At 41.0% G+C, this 19,858-nt stretch overlaps 1 protein-coding gene and 1 non-coding gene across 3 annotated transcripts in view; both read left to right on the forward strand.

Moving 5' to 3' along the window:
• Window positions 1–19,858, forward strand: part of LOC126253546 (zinc finger protein 501-like) — a 52,475-nt gene that overhangs the window by 3,181 nt on the left and 29,436 nt on the right. The window contains exon 2 of one of the 2 annotated variants that reach the window (XM_049954951.1): window positions 2,327–2,388. The exons of the other annotated variant lie outside the window; for it this stretch is intronic. The gene's annotated coding sequence lies outside the window, so the exon portion shown is untranslated. The remainder of the gene's footprint in view (window positions 1–2,326; window positions 2,389–19,858) is intronic. 2 annotated transcript variants of the gene reach the window in all.
• On the forward strand, window positions 7,320–7,392 carry Trnai-aau (transfer RNA isoleucine (anticodon AAU)). Its single transcript has one exon. It is a non-coding gene; the product is annotated as a tRNA-Ile (tRNA).

Genomic DNA, 19,858 nt, shown 5'->3' on the forward strand with positions numbered 1-19,858 from the left:
AAGCTGTGCAATGCAGTAAAGACCCTATTCGAAGGGCAGTAGGGACCAGGGGGCAGGGTGTGCCTGTAGAGGTGTCACAAAGTACAGGGATCGTCAACCCTTGTAGTATGTGGGACTGAACAGAGAGCAATGACTCTTCTGATATTATTCGCTGTATATCATCATCTTTGGCCTGAAGTTGCGTGAGCTCTTCCAGATTCAGCGGTGCGGTTAGCGTGCAGGTGCTGGAAAGGTAGTCCGCCACAATGTTCTCCACACCGTGGATATAGCACGTGTCTGAAGAATGTTGACAGATGTAGTCCATTGGCGGAACACCTCGGCGGAAGGATAACAAGTAGCATCTAAGAGTGGCTTGTGATCTGTATACACGGTGAAGAGTATTTTAAACTGACAAACTCTGGGATGTTGTAGGGGACATCAAAACAAATATTTTTCCCTAATGACATTTTTTCCTATGAGGAGTATTTAAACCAGTAGAGGGAGATTTCTCGGGCAGAAAATTAATTAAACTAACAGACACTTTTCCATTTTTTTATGACCAAGAGACAACACATTAACACAACCCAATTTCAGTTACAGTAGATTTTCAAAAATGCCTCCATTGACATGTAAACAAAGGTTACACTGTCAGATCATGTTCTGTCTGACACGGGCAACCAGATCCTCTTCTGATGCAACAGGAGTTTTCATAAACAAGGTTGCGCTTCTCTCCCCACACAGAAAAGTTCAGAGAGGACATATCTGGGGATCGAGCAGGCCATGGTACAGGACCACCTCTGCCAATTCACATTTATGGGAACCGGCGGTCCAGGAATCGATGTATACGACGACTGAAATGTGCCGGTGCTCTGTTATGTTCGAACCACATGCGTTGTCTTGTAGGGAGTGGGACGTCTTCCACCAATTTTGGCAATGCTCTGGCAAGAAAATTGTAATAGTGCCTGCCATTTAATGGCCTAGGTAACAGATACGGCCCAATTAAACAGTCCCCAACAACACCGACCCACACATTAACGAAGAACCGCACTTGATGAGCACTATAGTTCAATTATTTTATCTTGGCGGTTCGCGCATGCACTCCCAGACGAGGGAGATTGCTGCGTTGCCAGTTGCACGCACCAATAGAAGCAGCGCCATAGTATAGTTCTCAAACTTACGTTTAGGCAGGAGCGCACAGTTTATAAAATAAAAGCCACCACGGCCGCATTAACCCTTTCGCTTCTACAGAGACGTGCTCCCCGCATTCCGCACTGTGCGCGATTTTCTCATGACTGCACTGCTCGCCTGTGCAGACACATGGTGTTTTGACGGCTTTGACACACATTATCATTCGATTTCACAAAAACTATTTCGCCCAAAAATTTGATTTTTACACATCTTCTTGACTGATACCTTCCCCCCATAAATGACTTAATTTTGTTTCGATGTTCAACGCAGTTCTTGTACAGCATTAGACGTAGTAAACCATTGCACGGAATTTTGAAGAGTTTTCAGAGGTAAAAGTCCATAGCGTATACTTTCCTTATGATCGATTTTAGTTGCCACTAGAAATTTCAAAAAATTACATTCAAACGAATAAAATTCATGAAGTAAGACACTTCGATATTGTTTTTAAATAAAGAAAATATTAGGCAGCAAACAAGGTTTGAACTCAGAACCTTTCGGTTAGCAGCCAAACACTTTAACCATTACGCTAACACAGCTCGTCGTTCAATCGATCTACCGGAGGACTTTAAAATCCTATGCAAAATACCGACAAACACTGTCGGTATGACTATGAATTACTCAAGTTTCGTCGAAGTACAAAAGGAAATAAGCAATTACCACTGTTCTTTATTGCGAAAAAGCCGTTAGTGAGAATGATACAAACACCTTCCCTTGCTATCGCCTGAATTAGGAGGCTTATTGCTTGTTTGGTTTAATTAATTAATAGAATATGAAGTAATTTGTATAAAGAATGCTTTTTCCAAACTTTCTATAAAAGAAAGTCTGCTATCAAGACATTGCTTTTGTTCAATTACTTTATTTATGACTGAACATTTCTGAAACTGAAGACACTCGTCTGTGCTCTGCACTGCAGTCGAGCTCTGGCAACGTCGTTCTCTGTTCATTGGCTGTCTGTGTTTTGTAACGTCAGATGCGCAGAACGAACCTAAACTCGGCTGCCGTCGTAAATGACGCGCACTTTAGTAACTGTGGCATATGGATTATCCTCACTCCAAACGTGCGAATTGTGCATGTTGAAGACTCCATCACGCCCGAACATTGCTTCATCGGTAAACAACACAGAGAATGGAAATATAGGATGCATTTCACACTGTTCCAGGTACCACTGCGAAAACTGTGCTCTGGGTGGATAATCCGCTGGTTCCAGGTTGTGGACACACTGTAAGTGAAATGGACATAACAATTGCTCTCGAAGGACTGTTCTTACATTTGTCTGATTCGTCCCCATGTTACGTGCAATTGCACGATTGCTGATGGAAGGATCCCGCTCCACATGCTGCAAGGCAGCTTCCTCATATTGCAGCGTTCTTACCATGCGACAGCGTCCCTGTCCAGGTAACCTTCTAAATGACCCAGTCTCACGCAGCCGTTGGTACACAGCAGCGAAGGTCGTATGATGCGGGATACGGCGATTAGGATATTGTTGTTGATAAACCCGCTGTGCAGCTCATCTGTTGTGGTGCGCTACGTAGTATGCACCAACTATATCAGTGTACTAACTCCAGGTGTATCACTCCATTAGTAAACAGAGACAATGCACTACTACACTGGTGGACAGCAGTTGCCTACAACTGAAGATCGTAATACAGCCTCCACTGGTTTAAATAACCCTCATACGAAAAAATGACATTAGGGAAAAATATTTGTTTTGATGTCCCCTACAACCTCCCAGAGTTTGTCGGTTTAAATACTTTTCACCCTGTAGAACAAGATAGGTTGCCCCTTCAGGTCACTATGGAAAATTGCCTCGTACACTGCGAGGAACTAATGGTCGAAAGCTGACCATTTACTCTGGCTCTTAGTTAGTTTCTTGGAAAAGAAGTGGAGGGATTGGGTGGAATCAGTGGCGTGCTGGTGTAAAACAGCGCCCACAGCTGAGTCACTGGCGTCTGTAGCGATTGAGACATGGGCCTCAGGATTATGGTGGGCGAGTGTGACGGCCTTGGCGAGGGCAGTTTTGAGGTTACAAAATGCATCGAGCATAGGTTTGGTCCACTCCAACTTCCATTTCCCAATGGTGTTCTTGCCAAAGAGGGCATTGGTGAGGGCCGTTTGGTTGGAGGCAGCCTGAGGAATATGGTGGCAATAAAAATTAGCCATACTCAGAAAACGACAGAGCTGGGCGTAATCCTTGGGGAGAGGGATATCAAGTATGGTTTCGGCATGAGAACTCATCGGTCAGAGGCCGTCGGCAGAGATGGTATGGCCTAGGAAGGTCACTGATGTGGAACACAGTTGAGATTTACCATGGTTTATCACGACACCGTTGGCAGCGAGGATCGAATGAATGGCATCAAGGTGAACTTGATACTCCTCAGCGGAGGAAGAAAAGATCACTGTATCATCTAAGTAAGCGTAAGCAAATGGCAAAGGGAGCAGAATGGAGTCAATGAACCGCTGCCATGTTTGCACAGCATTTTTCAATCCATAAGGCGCGTAACAGTATTCAAATAGGCCGAAGAGTGTGATGATGGCCATCTTAGGAATGTCCGGTGGATGCACAGGGATCTGATGGTGCCTTGGAACAATCTGAAACAGAGAAAAAATTAAAACCATATAGTATTTGCGTGAAATCCTGTATATGTGGAATTGGGTAGATATCGATAGTGATGCAAGTGTTCAGGGACCTGTAGTCCCTGCACATGCGTAAGGTGCCGTCGTTTTTAGGAACAAGGTGAATGGGTGAAGACCAGTTGCTATCGGAGGGGTGGAGGACGCCCAAAACCAACAGATCCTGAATGATCTCCTTGGCACGCAGAAGTTTGGAAGTGTTAAGGCGCCTGGCCTTATAACAGGTGGGCCGTTGGTGGTGCAAAATCCTACAAAAAGTGCCATTACTGATGGCCGATACTCGCGAAGGGTGGTCACCAACAGGGGTCAAGAAGAGATCCGCAGGCAAAGTTGCTTCATTGGCCTTGGTGAACCGAGGCGGCGTAGATGGGACGTTGGCTGTAATAGACAGTGGAAGGCATGGTGAAGGAGCAACTCGGTGCGAAGAATCAGGAGGGGTGCATGCAGGTGCATCTTGGAGATTCGTCCGCAGCGATGCGAAAACAACAGCAAGCGGTGAAATGCTCAACACAGGAGCAGGTTGGTGAGAATACGTGGTTGAGGCGCATGTTGGGTTGCCTCTTTGCGGTTCTGCAGATAGACGATGTATTGACAACTCAGCAGAGGTAGAGGCAATGCGGGTGCATAAGGCAGCATTCTGGACGCGGAGTTTGTTGATTTCTGAGCGCACGTCTGACAGGTCAGTGAACCGTGCAGTAATGCGCTTAAGCAGGGATGCACATGTGGAAAGCGTAGTCAAGGAGGCATAGAGCAAAGTCGTCCTGAACTCGCGCGAGCACGGAACAGTAGAGCCAGATGGTGGCTTGCAGGTCTGGTGAAAGGTCATAACAATGTAGAAAATCAAAGCCCAATCACAGGTTCATCCACATCAGCAACATGGAAGGTCCAAGGAAAGGTGTGGACAGGTGATAGGTGAAGCGATATCATGATGGAGCCATGGACTGCAATAGGAGAATGATTATCGGCGATCAAGGAGAAGGTAGTAGGTGAAAGTGTCACCAGCATGCTTGGCCGGCATAACGCTAACTTCGATGCTAGTGTTGACGAGAAAGTGAATGTCTGATGATGTGTCTGTGGCATAGAGACATCGCATTGCTGAGGCGAGTGGTGCAGTGTCGGACAGTAGGCGCCGTGAAGGAACATGGCGGGTTGTGGCACCTAAACATGCCCGCCAGAATTGTTTGGGTATCGCACAAGGCGCATAACAGTTGCGGGCGGCATCCCCGTAAGTAGCATAGAACCAGCACAGCGGATAGGCCAGTAAGCAGGGCAGTGCGGAGTGGGAGGGGGCCACAGCTGATTGCGTTGGGGCCGTTAACCAATCGGGCTGCTGCTCAAGCAAGGTCAGCGGCCGTCAGGAAACTGTAGGCAGTACCTTCTTTAGACTGCTAGGTGGCAGCTCCTGACTGGCAGCTGAGGCCCCAATGCGAGTGCGCTGGCCTCTGCCGGCAGGGCGCAGAACTGAAGGTGCAGGTGTGCCAACTGAGGGTGATGGAGATGTCATCCATGACAGGCGGTGTCGGTGACGAATGATAGTGTAAGCCCGATCTGCCATGCATAAACAAACCTCAAGTAGTTTGGTGACATGAGACAGTAGATGGATTTGCAGATCTGAAGGCATATTGACCATCCTCAGGGTCCAAAACACGACATCAGGTAAGGCTTGATCGTCAATTAATACATATAGCTGCCGCCAAAGCTGGGAAGGAGTGCAGTTGTTGAGAAGCTTGTTGTGAATAATGTGGTGGATGGTCTCCGCTGGAGGGCGACAAAGGCACTTGATGAGCAGTGCTTTTACTGTCGAATACTTGTGCAAGTTTCTGTTGAGGTTCAGATGAGCAGGTAGCTTGGGAAACCTGCCGGGTAATACATGTTGAGGTAGCACCAGCAGTCGGAGATATATGCAATCAGAGCAGGATGCCTCAGACACTGGAAGTGCAGTAGCGGTGAATGGTGCGTTGCCCGAGGTCTGCATGGGGCGACGGCCGCATGCAGCACACAGTGTGGAGGTGGCGGGCATAAAAGTTGCCACGGTGTGTCCAAACAGCAGGCCTGACAAAGAACACGTCATGGGTATAACAGCCAGTGCCGTTGCAACAGCGGGCAGATGGCGGTCGAGGTGCAGCCATGGGGAGGCTGACCTGGGAACTGCAAGAATGTGCAATCCTGTGCATAGAAATGTTCAATTCGCAGTTCTGGATCTTCTTCAGCACGTCAAACCATCCTGAAGATAAAGGCGTTGATGAAGGATAAACCGCAATGTCTTTAACTGGAAGATCGTCCACAATGTCATTAGGCGGCGTGCACTGTTCATGTTGTGGCTGTTGTGCTGCCACACTAGATGGTGGCCATGTTGAGCTGGTTAAGGTTAGGTGGCCGTCGGCATGGCCGGGCATAAATAATTCTTCACTTTTAACCAAACTCGCATTAGATACATTTGACCGCTCGTGGTCCCAAGCATGGTTAATAGGGCATGTGGCACTTGCACCGAAAGACACTGGTAGATCCATTGTGGTGGAAACAATGTGGGCTGGCACATGAAGTTCATAAATGACGAAAACAAGCACAAAATAACTCGCAATGAGACGATGATGATGACGGTGTTGGGGTCACCACTGTGGTTATCACATATGGTTGGTCAGTAATAACACACACTAAGTAGATTTATTACTCACTGAGACAAAACGATCAAACGTGGAAGAACGAGAAGTTACGCGCCGAGCAGCAGCTAGAACAAAAGCAGTCCAAAGAAATAAGAGTCAAAGTTAGGGCACTCTGTGCCAGAGACGCCACAAGTTAAATTGAAATCTCCATGTGGTTTATTTTATTATGTAGGATATAAAAATTTTAAAAAAGTTCATCACACATTTTAATGAATAATGTTAAGTTACCAGCAAACTCTATGCATTACTCTGATCTCTCCACCAAATTCTAACACTGTGGTTTTAAAATGCCCATTACAGGAGCTCAGAATTTCAGTGTTTCTGTATTTGTATTCCTTCTTTGCTATTTGTTTCAAATCCTTTGTATCCACTTAGTGAGCGATTCACTTGATGTAGGTAGAGTTGGAACACATTTTTCAAAGCTTATTTCAGGTATAACTGCAAGATAGCCCTACATGGAATATAAGAGTTAAAAAATAAAGAATTGTTCGATAAACATCAGCACAGTGCAGGAGTTTTTCAAATTTCCCCATTAATGTAAATCAGTGCCCACTAGCAACTACATTTCATAATTCCTTTGTATCTTGACTGATAGTGGCTGTAGGATCAAAATGATGTGTGTTCTTTCTGACATGTCCAAAAGAGCAGACTCTACATTTACAATTAAGGGGAGATTGGCCAATGATCTCGTCAGTGCAGATTCACACCACATTCGAATTCTTATGGGATTTGGCAAAACACTACGAATAATGAGGATAATGGGCAGGAGCACTACATCAGTAGTTTGCAGGTAAGTTGAGAATTTGGGTCTGACGAGAGGCATGCTAGGGAAGTCTGTGCAGTTGCAATGACCACTGTGTCCAGATGGCTCAGTGGTCAGAGCATCTGCCTAATAAGCAGGAGACCCGGTTTCAAATTCCGGTGTGGCACAAATTTTAAACTTTCTCCATTGGCATAAATCAGTGTCCACTAGCAGCTACATGTCGTAATTCCTTTGTGTCTTAATCTCTACCTCCTCCATATCTGTGCTGCATTGAAGTAGAAGTTATATCCACACACATTCAGCATTCCTATTTCACTGCTAAAATGATGTCCTGAAATTTGTATATGTGAAGTGCTTTGGAACATGATTAAGAATGGAACAAACTTTGTTAAACTCTTCTTTCTAACATTAGCATTGTGAGAGATGACATTAAATTCAAATGATTGGCTTCCAAATTCAGTGAATTGTTCCTATAGTAGCTAATAACATGGGGGGGGGGGGGGGCAACATAGAAAGCAGATTTATTAGACTTGGTTAGGCATTGAATGCACCATCAAACAGCAGTTTTGACAAATCATCTATTATAGAAGTCACAAGAATCATTAGGTCACTGAAAAGCAATAGGCTAACTCTTAAATTTCTATTTCAGTGAAAGTACTAATGTCTTGTGCCAAGATAAAAATCTTCTCGGTTTTGAAGCCACATCAGTTCCAATAAAATTCTCGAGTTTTTGTGGCTTGTTCTACCATTGTCGTCAGGAGTAAAACTACTGACTGCCAGGGATGGCACTGTCTTGTGCCAACTTGGTAATTCCTTGTCTGAGTTACCTTTGCAACCAGATGGTGGGTCAAGGTATAGGTCTTGAAATATTGAAGTATGTGGTAGTACACTCATTTATAAAAGTGGAGATAAACAAGTGACCTCTTGTTATAGACCCATCTCTCTCCTTTCCATGCGATCTAACAGTTTTGAGAAGGTATCACAACAGAGCATTGAACCACTTCTCTGGTAATAATCTGTCAACAGCAGCTCAGTTCAGCTTCTATAAGAGCTTCTGTACAGAGGAACTAGTAGATATCCACAAAAACTCAGTTCTAGCTTAATAAAACAAGAAAAGCTGTACTGTTGCCATTTTATGTGATCTTACCAAATTCTGTGATTACGTAGATCATAAATTCCATTAGGGAAACTAAAAGGATATGGCATTAAATCGTGGAGTCATGTATTAACAATACAAAACAGAGGGTTGCATTGACAAGTGCTACATTAGAAATAAGACTGAATTCAAAGTGGACATCTTTAAATATTGTTTTTCCACAATATTTGGCAATTGGCTCCTCCTGTTCTTGGCCTGTGTAAATAACTTACCTGAGACATTGGAGAACACTTCTGAAATATCAATATTTGTCTTAAAGTTTAACATCTGATCTTACAAAGATTGGTATAATGTAATTTCAAGCAAATAAAACTGATTTGCAGACAACAGAAGTAGAGGTCAATTGGCACACTCTGGGTGAGGCTCTGTGTATGAAATTCTTAGGCATCTAGATGGATAATAAACAGAGATGGCACCTGCATGTGAACATGGAGAAAGTATCAAGAACACTGTCAGCTGTAATTTCATTTCCAATTTATTTTCCACACTACTTTTTCAGTGATATAATATGCCACCATGAGGCCCTAAACAACAAAATTAGCAGCAGTATTTCTAACAAGACTTGCATGACGTAAAGGTACAAACTGGATACATTAGAGCATATTTGTCATTGATAATATCTGAGTAAGTCTCAAAAATGCCAATATGTATGGATAATCCACAAGCTATGTTTCTTATGTAATATGGTGGATAATAATAACTGTAAAAACAAGTCTCCAAATATGGGTAAGCCAATAACGAAGTATATGTTCTTAGTATATCAGTGACAGTTACTTATCAGTTAGATAAGTGGATAGTTATAATAGCAGCCTAATCTTACTACTAATAAACCTACACACAAATTTATTCATTATTTTATTTATTTGTCCGTGGACCATTTGGTACAATAGTATTGGATATGTCAGCATCATACAGAAATATTTACATATAAATTTTTACAAAATAGGATAGGATAAGATGAGGATATGGCAAGAAATCTACTATGATCTCATCAAAGGAACCATTGTAGCATTCACCTCTGCTACAAGGAGACACTATGGAAAACCCAAGTCAGAATGGCTGGACTGAGGATGAATTCCAGTCCTTCTGAATGTGAGTCCACTACATTAAGACTGGAGTACCAAACTCCCTCAGTCATGCTTGGATGGAGAATAAAAAATCTAGATTGTGAGTGCAACATGCACAGTCAATAAGTAAATAAATGAAAAAGAAATTTTGAAAATAAAACTGCTTCTGAAAAAGTGAAAACATATGAACAAATCACATGACACTGCATGAAAGTACAAAATGCACAATAAGTCAATCAGTAATGTCAGTAAAATGTGAAACTTTGATTTAAAACACAATAGCATATTGTGTAGCACCGCTAAAAGGTATAAAGCACAAGGATATGAAAACCTGCTAAGAATATAATATAACCATCACAATTAGGTTAGCACCAGAACTTTTCTCAGCAAAGGTGTGTCGCACTGCATGTAAAACGGAGGATACAGAAGACCAACAGCAGAATCATTCTTTGCAAAGACCAACACAGTGCTATAGCTCCATCAGCAGTTAACAGAATCACAGGAACTCAGCATAGAATCCTACAGGGTAACGTATTCATTTACATTGTTGAAACTCTTCTGAACAAAAAGTGATTTTAACTATGATCTAAAAGCTGTTTCCATCTCCAGCGTCTTTGTATATGTTGGCAGTGCATTATTTTAAAGCACGGCACCAACATGACTCGTGTGTCTTTGAGTGCAGGTTGTTTTTCTGTATGGAGGGACCAACGGTTGCGAGTATTATAACTGTGATAGATGGGGTTGGTTAGCAGATTACCAACTCTAGCTCGTCATCAAGCCACATTTGTATATGTACAAGGAGGGGAAAAAAAGTCCAAACTGAGCTAAGTGACAAGATTCAAATAGCCCTTCACTGTAGTGTAAAAATTTCATTTAATCAGCTATTAATTTACCCCATAAAACTATTCCATAAGCTACAAGGACTAGAAGTAACCAAAATAAGCCATTCTAGCAACATCTATTAAGCAGACTTTAGAAATAATTCTCAAAGCAAAACATGCAGAATTGAATTTCTGGGAGGTTAGGTACATGGTCTTTTCAGTTTGTCTTGGTCAACACACATACCTAAGTTTTGTGCACCATGTCCTTTGGCTCATTTCCACCCAGTACCAGATGGAGATCTTGGTTTTGACTAGCCTTCCCAAATTTTACTATAGCATGTTTTCTTCACATTTAGGGCCAGCCTGTTGGCACTAAATCATGAATGAAAGGACTTAATGACTTGATCATTTGTAGTGAACAGAGATTTCTTAATGTCACATACTAATCTGATTTTATGATTAGCATGAACTGATGATTTCCACAACCTGTAATCTAGTTTGCAAATATGATTCAACCATTCATTTTCTGTTCCTCTTATCCACATTACATCCAACTTTATCTAGAAGGATTTCATAACTAACCGTATCGAAAGCTTTTGAGAGCTCTAAAGTAACTTGGACAACAGTAATGTTGTTATCAAAATTACTAGCTATTTTAGTTGTGTAATAATTTCTTACTGTTTCTGTACTTCTACCAGTTAAAGAGCCATGCTGGTTATTCAGTGGGCTGTGTTCATCTAAGTACTTCGTGAGTCCTGGTTTCATTAACCTGTCAATTACTTTAGAGAATGTAGAGAGGAGTCAAATGGGTTGGTAATTTTCAGCATCATGCCTATTCCCACACTTGAATAGAGAGAATTTTTGATCTTTCATGGACCAAATCCTACTAAACTTAAAATCATCATGTGGCTAACTGTATGCCATCTTAGCTGTATGCTCCAGGCCTATGTTAAACTAGAGACAATGTCAAAAATTAGAAGAATGGAAAACCTTCTTGTGAGAATTGAATGTGTTAGTAGCAGTATCAGTATCAAAGTAGACAGCCATAACAAATATCACACAATCAGTATAGGGAAAGTTGTAAACAGAAATCAATAGAAGACATTTTTTTTAAATATAATAAGTTGGTTACGTCAGTATCATTTGTAAATACATTGTATTTGCACAACTTAACTATTTATGTAGGTAGGCTGACATAAAAGAAAATGTGCTAATCAAATCTAATAATTAGAATGGGGTACTGTGCGCTGTAGGATTGCCACCAGTGACACCGGTCATGCAGAAGCTGGTCTGTTACAACATACAGAATATTGCAATGCTGGGACAATTTACACTATCTGCCTCTTACAAGTCACTTGTCCGTTCCATTACATTTTTGGTGGTTGCTGATGCCAGTGTTGAGAACTTGATTGGAGTGGGTGCGTTTTGGACATCCGGATTTTCTGTCACTAACCTTGTGTGCATTCAGGTACTGTATATTCAATTAGAAACACTATGAGAAGTTTATGGACCCTTTTTTTTTCGGAAGGTATAGGGTGTGCTATGAATTTTTATTCTCGAATTTCTTTGGAAACCATGGTTTGACCTTATTTTTGTCATGCACATCCTATTCCTGTCACCCTGAAAGATCAAATGAAAGCTGAAAGCAGAACTGAACAGACTTCAATCTGTAGGAGCGGTGCAAACCTATTACGGCTGCTGAATGGTCATCTCTGCTGGTTGTAGTTCAGAAGCTGTTGGGTAAGCTTCACCACTGTGGTGACTTCAGTATTACTGTCAATGTAGAGTCGATCAAGGATACATATCCTCTACCGCATCAGGAGAAACTGTGAAAATTGATTTGTCTGAAGCATATCTGCTGGTCCCTGTGGACAAAGATTCTCAGCAAGTTCTGGTTTTGAATACGCCTTTTTGTCTCTCTCTCAATATATGATGTGGGTAGCACCCCTGCTATTTTCTAATGATTTTTAGGGTAGTTGACAATGCCTACCAGGTTGCATTAATTATCTGGATGATATTGTTGTCACAGGATCCTCCCTGGTTGATCACTTGAAAAATTTGTGGACTTTGTTTTCTGTCTTGCAGTCCGCAGGCTTACATCATAACCTTGTGAAATCTCATTTTTTTTCAACTGGCCAGTGTTTATTTAGGGTTCGACGTCTCGCAGAATGGGGTTTGCCCTTTGCCACACCACATGGTCGCTGTTACATCTATGCCTCCCCTCTCATTGTCCACAGTAGAGCTTCAGGGCTTGGTAGGAAAGATACCCACGACCATAAATGGTGCACAGCTAGTTACAATATATGACATAGCTCCATTCAGCAGTACTAAACAGTCCTCCAAAGTAGTACGTTCAGTCAACGATTTAACAATTGCAAATTTCATGGAAAGCCTACAGCAGTTAGACTGGGATGAGGTGTACCGTGAACCTGATGCCAATTTAAAATATAATTTATTTCATGACACTTTTGTAAATGCATTTGAAAACTGCTGCCCCCAGAAAATAGTTAAATATACTCGTAAGAAACCATGTAACAAACCATGGCTTACTAAGGGTATAAAAATATCTTGTAACCGGAAAAGGGAAATGTATCTGACAGCAAGAAAGAGTAGTGACCCAGAAACTATCAAACGTTATAAAAACTACTGTGCTATATTAAAAAAAGTTATTAAAAAATCCAGAAGTATGTGTATCATGTCTGAAATCAGCAACTCTGATAATAAAATTAAAACAATTTGGAATATTATTAAAAGAGAAACAGGTCAACCAAGAGCACAGAAAGACAGTATTACCATCAAATTGAATGAAAACTTTGCAAACAAAAAGTCAGAAGTTGAAAATATTTTTAATAATCATTTTCTAAATGTTGTGGGTATAGTAGGATCCAGGTGTTCATTAGAAGATGCTAGGCTGTTAATGGAAGTGGCCATACCTATGCAATTTGATACAATTGAAATCTCACCCACTTCTCCCTCTGAAATTAGGAAAATAATAAACTTGTGCTTAAAAGCAAAAACTCACATGGAATTGATGGCATTTCCAGCAAAATACTAAAAGCTTGTTCTCAACAGATAAGTAAGATTCTCAGCCACCTGTGTAATAGCTCCTTGGAACAGGGCATTTTCCCTGATAGACTGAAATATGCTATTGTTATAGCTTTGCATAAAAAAAGGGATAGATCTGATGTCAACAATTACCGTCCAATCTCCCTTCTAACAGCTTTATCCAAATTTTTTTAGAAAGTAATGTATTCAAGAGTACCTTCACATATCTGTAAAAATGAAGTACTAACAAAATGTCAGTTTGGTTTCCAGAAAGGTTTTTCAACAGAAAATGCCATATATGCTTTCACCAATCACATTTTGAATGATCTGAATAACCGAACACCACCCATTGGGATTTTTTGTGATCTCTCAAAGGCTTTTGATTGTGTAAATCATGAAATTCTGCTAGACATGCTCAAGTATTGTGGCATGAATGGGACAGTGCACTAATGGTTTAATTCGTACCTAAGTGGAAGAGTGCAGAAAGTTGAAATAAGCAGTTCTCATAATATGCAAAGATCAGCACATTCCTCAAACTGGGGAACTATCAAGAATGGGGTTCCACAAGGGTCGGTCTTGGGTCCTTTGTTGTTCTTAATATATATTAATGACTTGCCATTCTATATTCATGAAGAGGCAAAGTTAGTTCTCTTTGCTGATGATACAAGTATAGTAATCACACCTGACAAACAAAAATTAACTGCTGAAATTGTCAATAATGTCTTTCAGAAAATTACTAAGTGGTTCCTTGTAAATGGACTCTCACTGAATTTTGATAAGACACAGTACATATAGTTCCGTACAGTAAACGGTTACGACGCCATTAATAAATATAGACCTTAATCAAAAGCATATAGCTAAGGTAGAATATTCAAAATTTTTAGGTGTGTCCGTTGATGAGACATTAAATTGGAAGAAACACATTGATGATCTGCTGAAACACTTGAGTTCAGCTACTTATGCAAGGGTCATTGCAAATTTTGGTGATAAATATCTTAGTAAATTAGCTTACTACACCTATTTTCACTCATTGCTTGCATATGGCATTACATTTTGGGGTAATTCATCACTGAGGAATAAAGTATTTATTGCACAAAAGCGTGTAATCCGAATAATTGCTGGAGTCCACCCAAGATCATCTTGCAGACATTTATTTAAGGATCTAGGGATATTCACAGTAGCTTCTCAGTATATATACTCTCTTATGAAATTTGTTATTAACAACCAAACCCAATTCAAAAGTAATAGTAGTGTGCATAACTACAATACTAGGAGAAAGGATGATATTCACTATTCAAGATTAAATCTAACTTTGGCACAGAAAGGGGTGAATTATACTGCCACTAAAGTCGTTGGTCACTTACCAAATAGTATCAAAAGTCTGACAGATAACCAACAAGTACTTAAGAAGAAATTAAAAGAATTTCTGAATGACAACTCCTCCTACTCCATAGAGGAATTTTTAGATATAAATTAAGGAAAAAAGAAAAAAATCTAAACAAAAAAATTTAAAAAAACAAAAAATAAAAAAGTTGTTATATTAACTTAATTATGCTGTTAAATTAACTTAATTATGTCATGTATTGAAAAATTTGACTCGTTCCACATCATTACGAAATATCCTATTCATGATCCATGGAACTAGTATTAATCTAATCTAATCTAACCTACCAGCAACGGCCACTTTGGCTTATCCATTGCGTTCAAGAATGTACCTTTTTGCTGGAGCCCATATTGTAAACTTGCTTTTCAAACATTGAAATCCAAGCTACTCTTGGTCCTTTGTTTAGCTACATTATAATTGGTGGAGACTTCAATCTACCCTCGATTTGTTGGAGAAAATACATGTTCAAAGCCGGCAGTAGTGAACAATTAGTGCATGAGGAGCCCACATGAACTGTAAATGGTTGCGAAAACACTCTTAACCTCATAGCCACAAATAATCCTGATCCAATAGAGAGCGTCATGGTGGATACAGGGATTAATGAACACAAGGTCATAGTAGCGAAGCTCAAAACCATATCAACCGAAACCACTATAATTAAACACAAAATATATCTCTACTTAAAACAGCAGATAAAAATTCGCTTGATGCCTTCCGAGGAGAGAGTCTTCATTCCTTCCAAGCTAATTATATAAGTGTAGACCAGATATTGCTCAAATTCAGAGATACAGTATTGACAGCAATAGATAGATTCATGCCGCATAAGTTAATAAGAGATTGGACTGATCCACCATGGTACACAAAACACGTCAGAACACTGTTGCAGAAGCAACAAAAAAAGCATGCCAAATTCAGAAGAACACAAAATCCCCAAGACTGGCTAAGTTTCACAGAAGCTCGAAATTTAGTGCGGACGTCAATGAGAGATGCTTTTAATAGTTTCCGCAGTGAAACATTGTCTCAAAATATGGTAGAAAACCCAAAGAGATTCTGGTTGTATGTAAAGTACACCAGTGGCAAAAATCAATCAATACTGTCACTGCGCAATAGCGATGGAAATGTTACCGATGATGGTGCCACTAAAGCGGAGTTACTAAATACAGTTTTCTATAATTCCTTCAAGAAGGAAGACGAAGTAAATATTCCAGAATTTGAAACCAGAACAGCTGTTGGCATGAGTGACATAAAAGTAGTTTGGTTTTGCGAAACAACTCAAATCACGTAAGAAAGGCAAGTCTTCTGGTCCAGATGGTATACCAATCAGGTTCCTTTCAGAGTATGCACACACAATAGCACCTTTCTTAGCAATCATATACAACCGCTCACTTGATGAAAGGTCTGTTCCTAAAGACTGGACAGTAGCACTGGTCACACCAATATTCAAGAAAGGAAAAAGGAAATAGGAGTAACCCATTGAATTACAGACCCATATCACTGACCTCAATTTGCAGTAGGAGTTTGGAGCATATACTGTACTCAAACATTATGAATCCTCTTGAAGAAAATGACTTATTGATACATAGCCAACACGGATTCAGAAAATATTGTTTTTGTGCAACGCAGCTAGCTCTTAATTCCCATGAAGCAATGAGTGCTGTCAACAATGGATCTTAGATCGATTCCACATTCCTAGATTTCCAGAAGGCTTTTGATACCATTCCTCACAAGTGACTATTAATCAAATTGTGTGCATGTGGAGTATTGTCTGAGTTGTGTGACTGGATTTGTGATTTCCTCTCAGAGATGTCACAGTTCGTAGTGATAGACGGTAAATCATCGAGTAGAACAGAAGTGATATCTGGCATTTCACAAGGTAGTGTCATAGGCCCTCTGCTGTTCCTGATTTACATAAATGATCTAGGTGGTAATCTGAGCAGACACCTTAGATTGTTTGCAGATGACGCTGTAATTTACCATCTAGTAAAATCATCAGATGATCAATTCCAATTACAAAATGATCTAGAGAGAATTTCTGTGTGGTGCGAAAAGTGGCAATTGGCACTAAACGAAGAAAAGTGTGAGGTCATCCACATGGACGTTCAGCTCTGGGGTAAAGGATTATTTTTCTGTCAGAACTGATGGAATAAAAGTTCAGTAATAAAAACAACTATTACTATGCAATTTGAAACAAATTTCGTGTGTGTGTGTGTGTGGGGGGGGGGGGGGGGGGGCAATTCACTAGAAAGTCAAATTGATGCTTGCTAGCTCCATCATTGACCAGGACTATAAATTTTTGATGTATTTAGCAGTTTTCGGTATGGAATCAAAGACTTGCATGCTGTGTCAGTGTGAGTTGCCCTGGAAGAAAACAGCTGAATCACACCTCACTAATCTGTACAAGGACATTGATCAACTGAGCGAGGTGGCACAGTGGTTAGCATACTGGACTCGCATTCGGGAGGACGATGGTTCAATCCCACATCCGGCCATCCTGATTTAGGTTTTCCGTGATTTCCCTAAATCACTCCAGGCAAATGCTGGGATGGTTCCTATGAAAGGGCACGGCCGATTTCCTTCCTCGTCCTTCCCCAATCCGATGAGGCCAGTGACCTCGCTGTTTGATCTCCTCCCCCAGATAATCCAATCCAACCCAACCCAACACTGATCCCGAAGAAACTGTGGAGTAAACCCAATGGCTCCACACAGATTATGCATCAACTGAAACAAAGCAACTGTCAGTAGACAATTTTTTCACTGAGATAGCATCAAAAATCTCTGACCTGACCATTCACCACTTTGTTTAAAAAAAATAAAATGCAATACCTGAAAACTGTGAAATAAAATCTTAAGTCTGGTGAAGTAAATGAAGTGCTAGATTTTGCAGAGAATTGCTCCTTTGTTGTCCGGAATGCTCTCCATGGTTTTCACTGGGAAAAATAGTCCAGCTGCATTCAATTTTTTTGTATTTTGTTAAAAATGAACAAATACAATGTAACAGGTTTTGTATAATTAGTGACTGTCCAAGACATGATACAGTTACAGTTGCCTTTGGATGAAACATGAATTTACAGAAACAAAATGGGACAAATCTGCAGAAAATAACATACTTCAGCAATGAGTATGTAGCTATTACAAAAATTTCTGTGCTACCAACTCAAAGATTTTGGCGTAAATGCTGAGTGGAACTTTTTTTTTTTTCTTCTTCTTCTTCTTCTTCTCCAGGAAGTCATGAAAAATGTGCATGTGCTGCGATTGGAGACACTGGAGCACAAGATAGCCCGTAGCACACAAAGCAAAAACTAAATTCTCACACATTTTGATTTACATAAATTCTGTGAGTAAAATTTGAATAAAATTGAAGTAATTTTTGTTGAGAAGCCCCAGATTGAATCAGTCAGATCTTCTCAGTGTTTTCTTTGGCACAAGAGAAAATGAACAGTTTGTTTATTGCAGTTGATCTGAAAACAATTCAAGTGAAAAAGGTTGTCAGGAAACTTCATGTTATTAGTTCCCAAAATATCAGAACCAACTGATCATATCTCAGAATTTATGGTTTCAACATTGGAACCAGTGTAGTATGTTGCATGCATGTATGACCACAGCTGGTGGGTTGGGAGTGTTTGTCATTTCATTTGAGGTGAATGGTGCTCTTGGATCAGCAATATAGTTTATCAGAATCAGTAAACAGAGTTGATGAGAAATTTTAATCACTGCAACAATGATGTCATGTCATGGGAATTGTAAACAGGGCCAAACAAGAGGTTTGAGAAACTCTGCTCAGCCTGTTTAAAGAACCCATGCAAGGATTGGTAACTTTTATTAAGCAATCTCCTGTAGTGACCCATGTAAGATTCCACACCTGCAATCTGGGCACACAGCTGTATGGTGCACCACAAGTCACAAGACGCTAGCATCAGCAGAAGCCTCCACTCTTGGGTGTGCACGTAGCCTCTCTGTAGTGCACTGTACTGACTGGGTGACGACTTATAGACTTGGGCCAGTTCAGCCTTGCTCTCAGTCATATGTTGACATTCAACCTGTGTATCTCGAACTAGTAGTGCAGCCACTCCATGTTCCAGTATCCTTGAAGTAATAAAGTGTTAGGTTTGTTATTATCTGTGTGTTCTTGTAGTCAGAACACATTGGCGATGAGTAGGGCTATTTTTCACGTGTTTCATTGTGCAGTTGCTTTTCACATTTAGTTGTGACCCCCCCCCCCCTTTTTTTTTTTTTACATGGAAGCTCTGCTTCACATGGAACTTCTTAAGGACATGCAACAGGCTGTGTCGGAGTTGTTCTGTCCCCTTTTGTCCCCCTCTGTTTCCTCCTCCATTCCTGCCATTTGATGAGGCAGCAGAAGATTGGGAAACATACAAACACCGCCCACGGCAACATTTTTACACTATCCATGGTACGGATGTGGAGGTATGTCATACGCTGTTTTTGTCTTGTATTTCTCCTGCTTTGTATCAGATGTTGCGGAATTCCTATTATCCCCACCCCACACGTGCTGTGGCCACTAGGGTTGAATTCTATGTATGGAAGAAACAGCCCCATCAGCCTTACCATGCCGGGGCTGCGACTCAAAAGCCTTAGTAGCCAGTGCCATTTTGTCACATCCAATTCAAAAGAGTTGTATGTGAATGTTGTGATTCATGAAGTTATAATCTGCTCTGCCCTGGATAAGGAAGTCCGGCAGTGGGCTATCCAATTAGAAAATCCATCCATCAATTAGGTATTGTCCATTGCTGAGTCACATGAGGTCTCTCACACCGCTGGTCAGCAGCTGGAAGCATAGTGCGGTGTCATGGTGTGATGCAAGGTGGCCCGGCTGCGTCCACTGCATCCGGGGATGATGACATTGTGGCAGTTCAAGCTGATGAGTCCAGAGACTTCTGCACAGTGTGTAAACAGTGTCCCAGCAGCCACTCCCTGTTGCCTCGTGTGCGTCTTGTTACTCACACCATGATAGATTTGTGTCCTCAGCATTGGGACATCTGTCGTAAGTGTCGGAGAGAAGGCACATTGTAGCAGTCTGCCAACCAATGGCCAGAAAACAGTTTCAGAGAATATGGATAGGGATATGCAGGAAGTGTCATTGTCGCGGCTGGTTCGTGATCAGAAGTCTTAACAACCTTTTTATTGAGGGTTTTGTTCACTC

The sequence above is a fragment of the Schistocerca nitens genome, chromosome 4 (assembly GCF_023898315.1).
Source record: "Schistocerca nitens isolate TAMUIC-IGC-003100 chromosome 4, iqSchNite1.1, whole genome shotgun sequence".
Lineage (NCBI taxonomy): Eukaryota > Metazoa > Arthropoda > Insecta > Orthoptera > Acrididae > Schistocerca > Schistocerca nitens.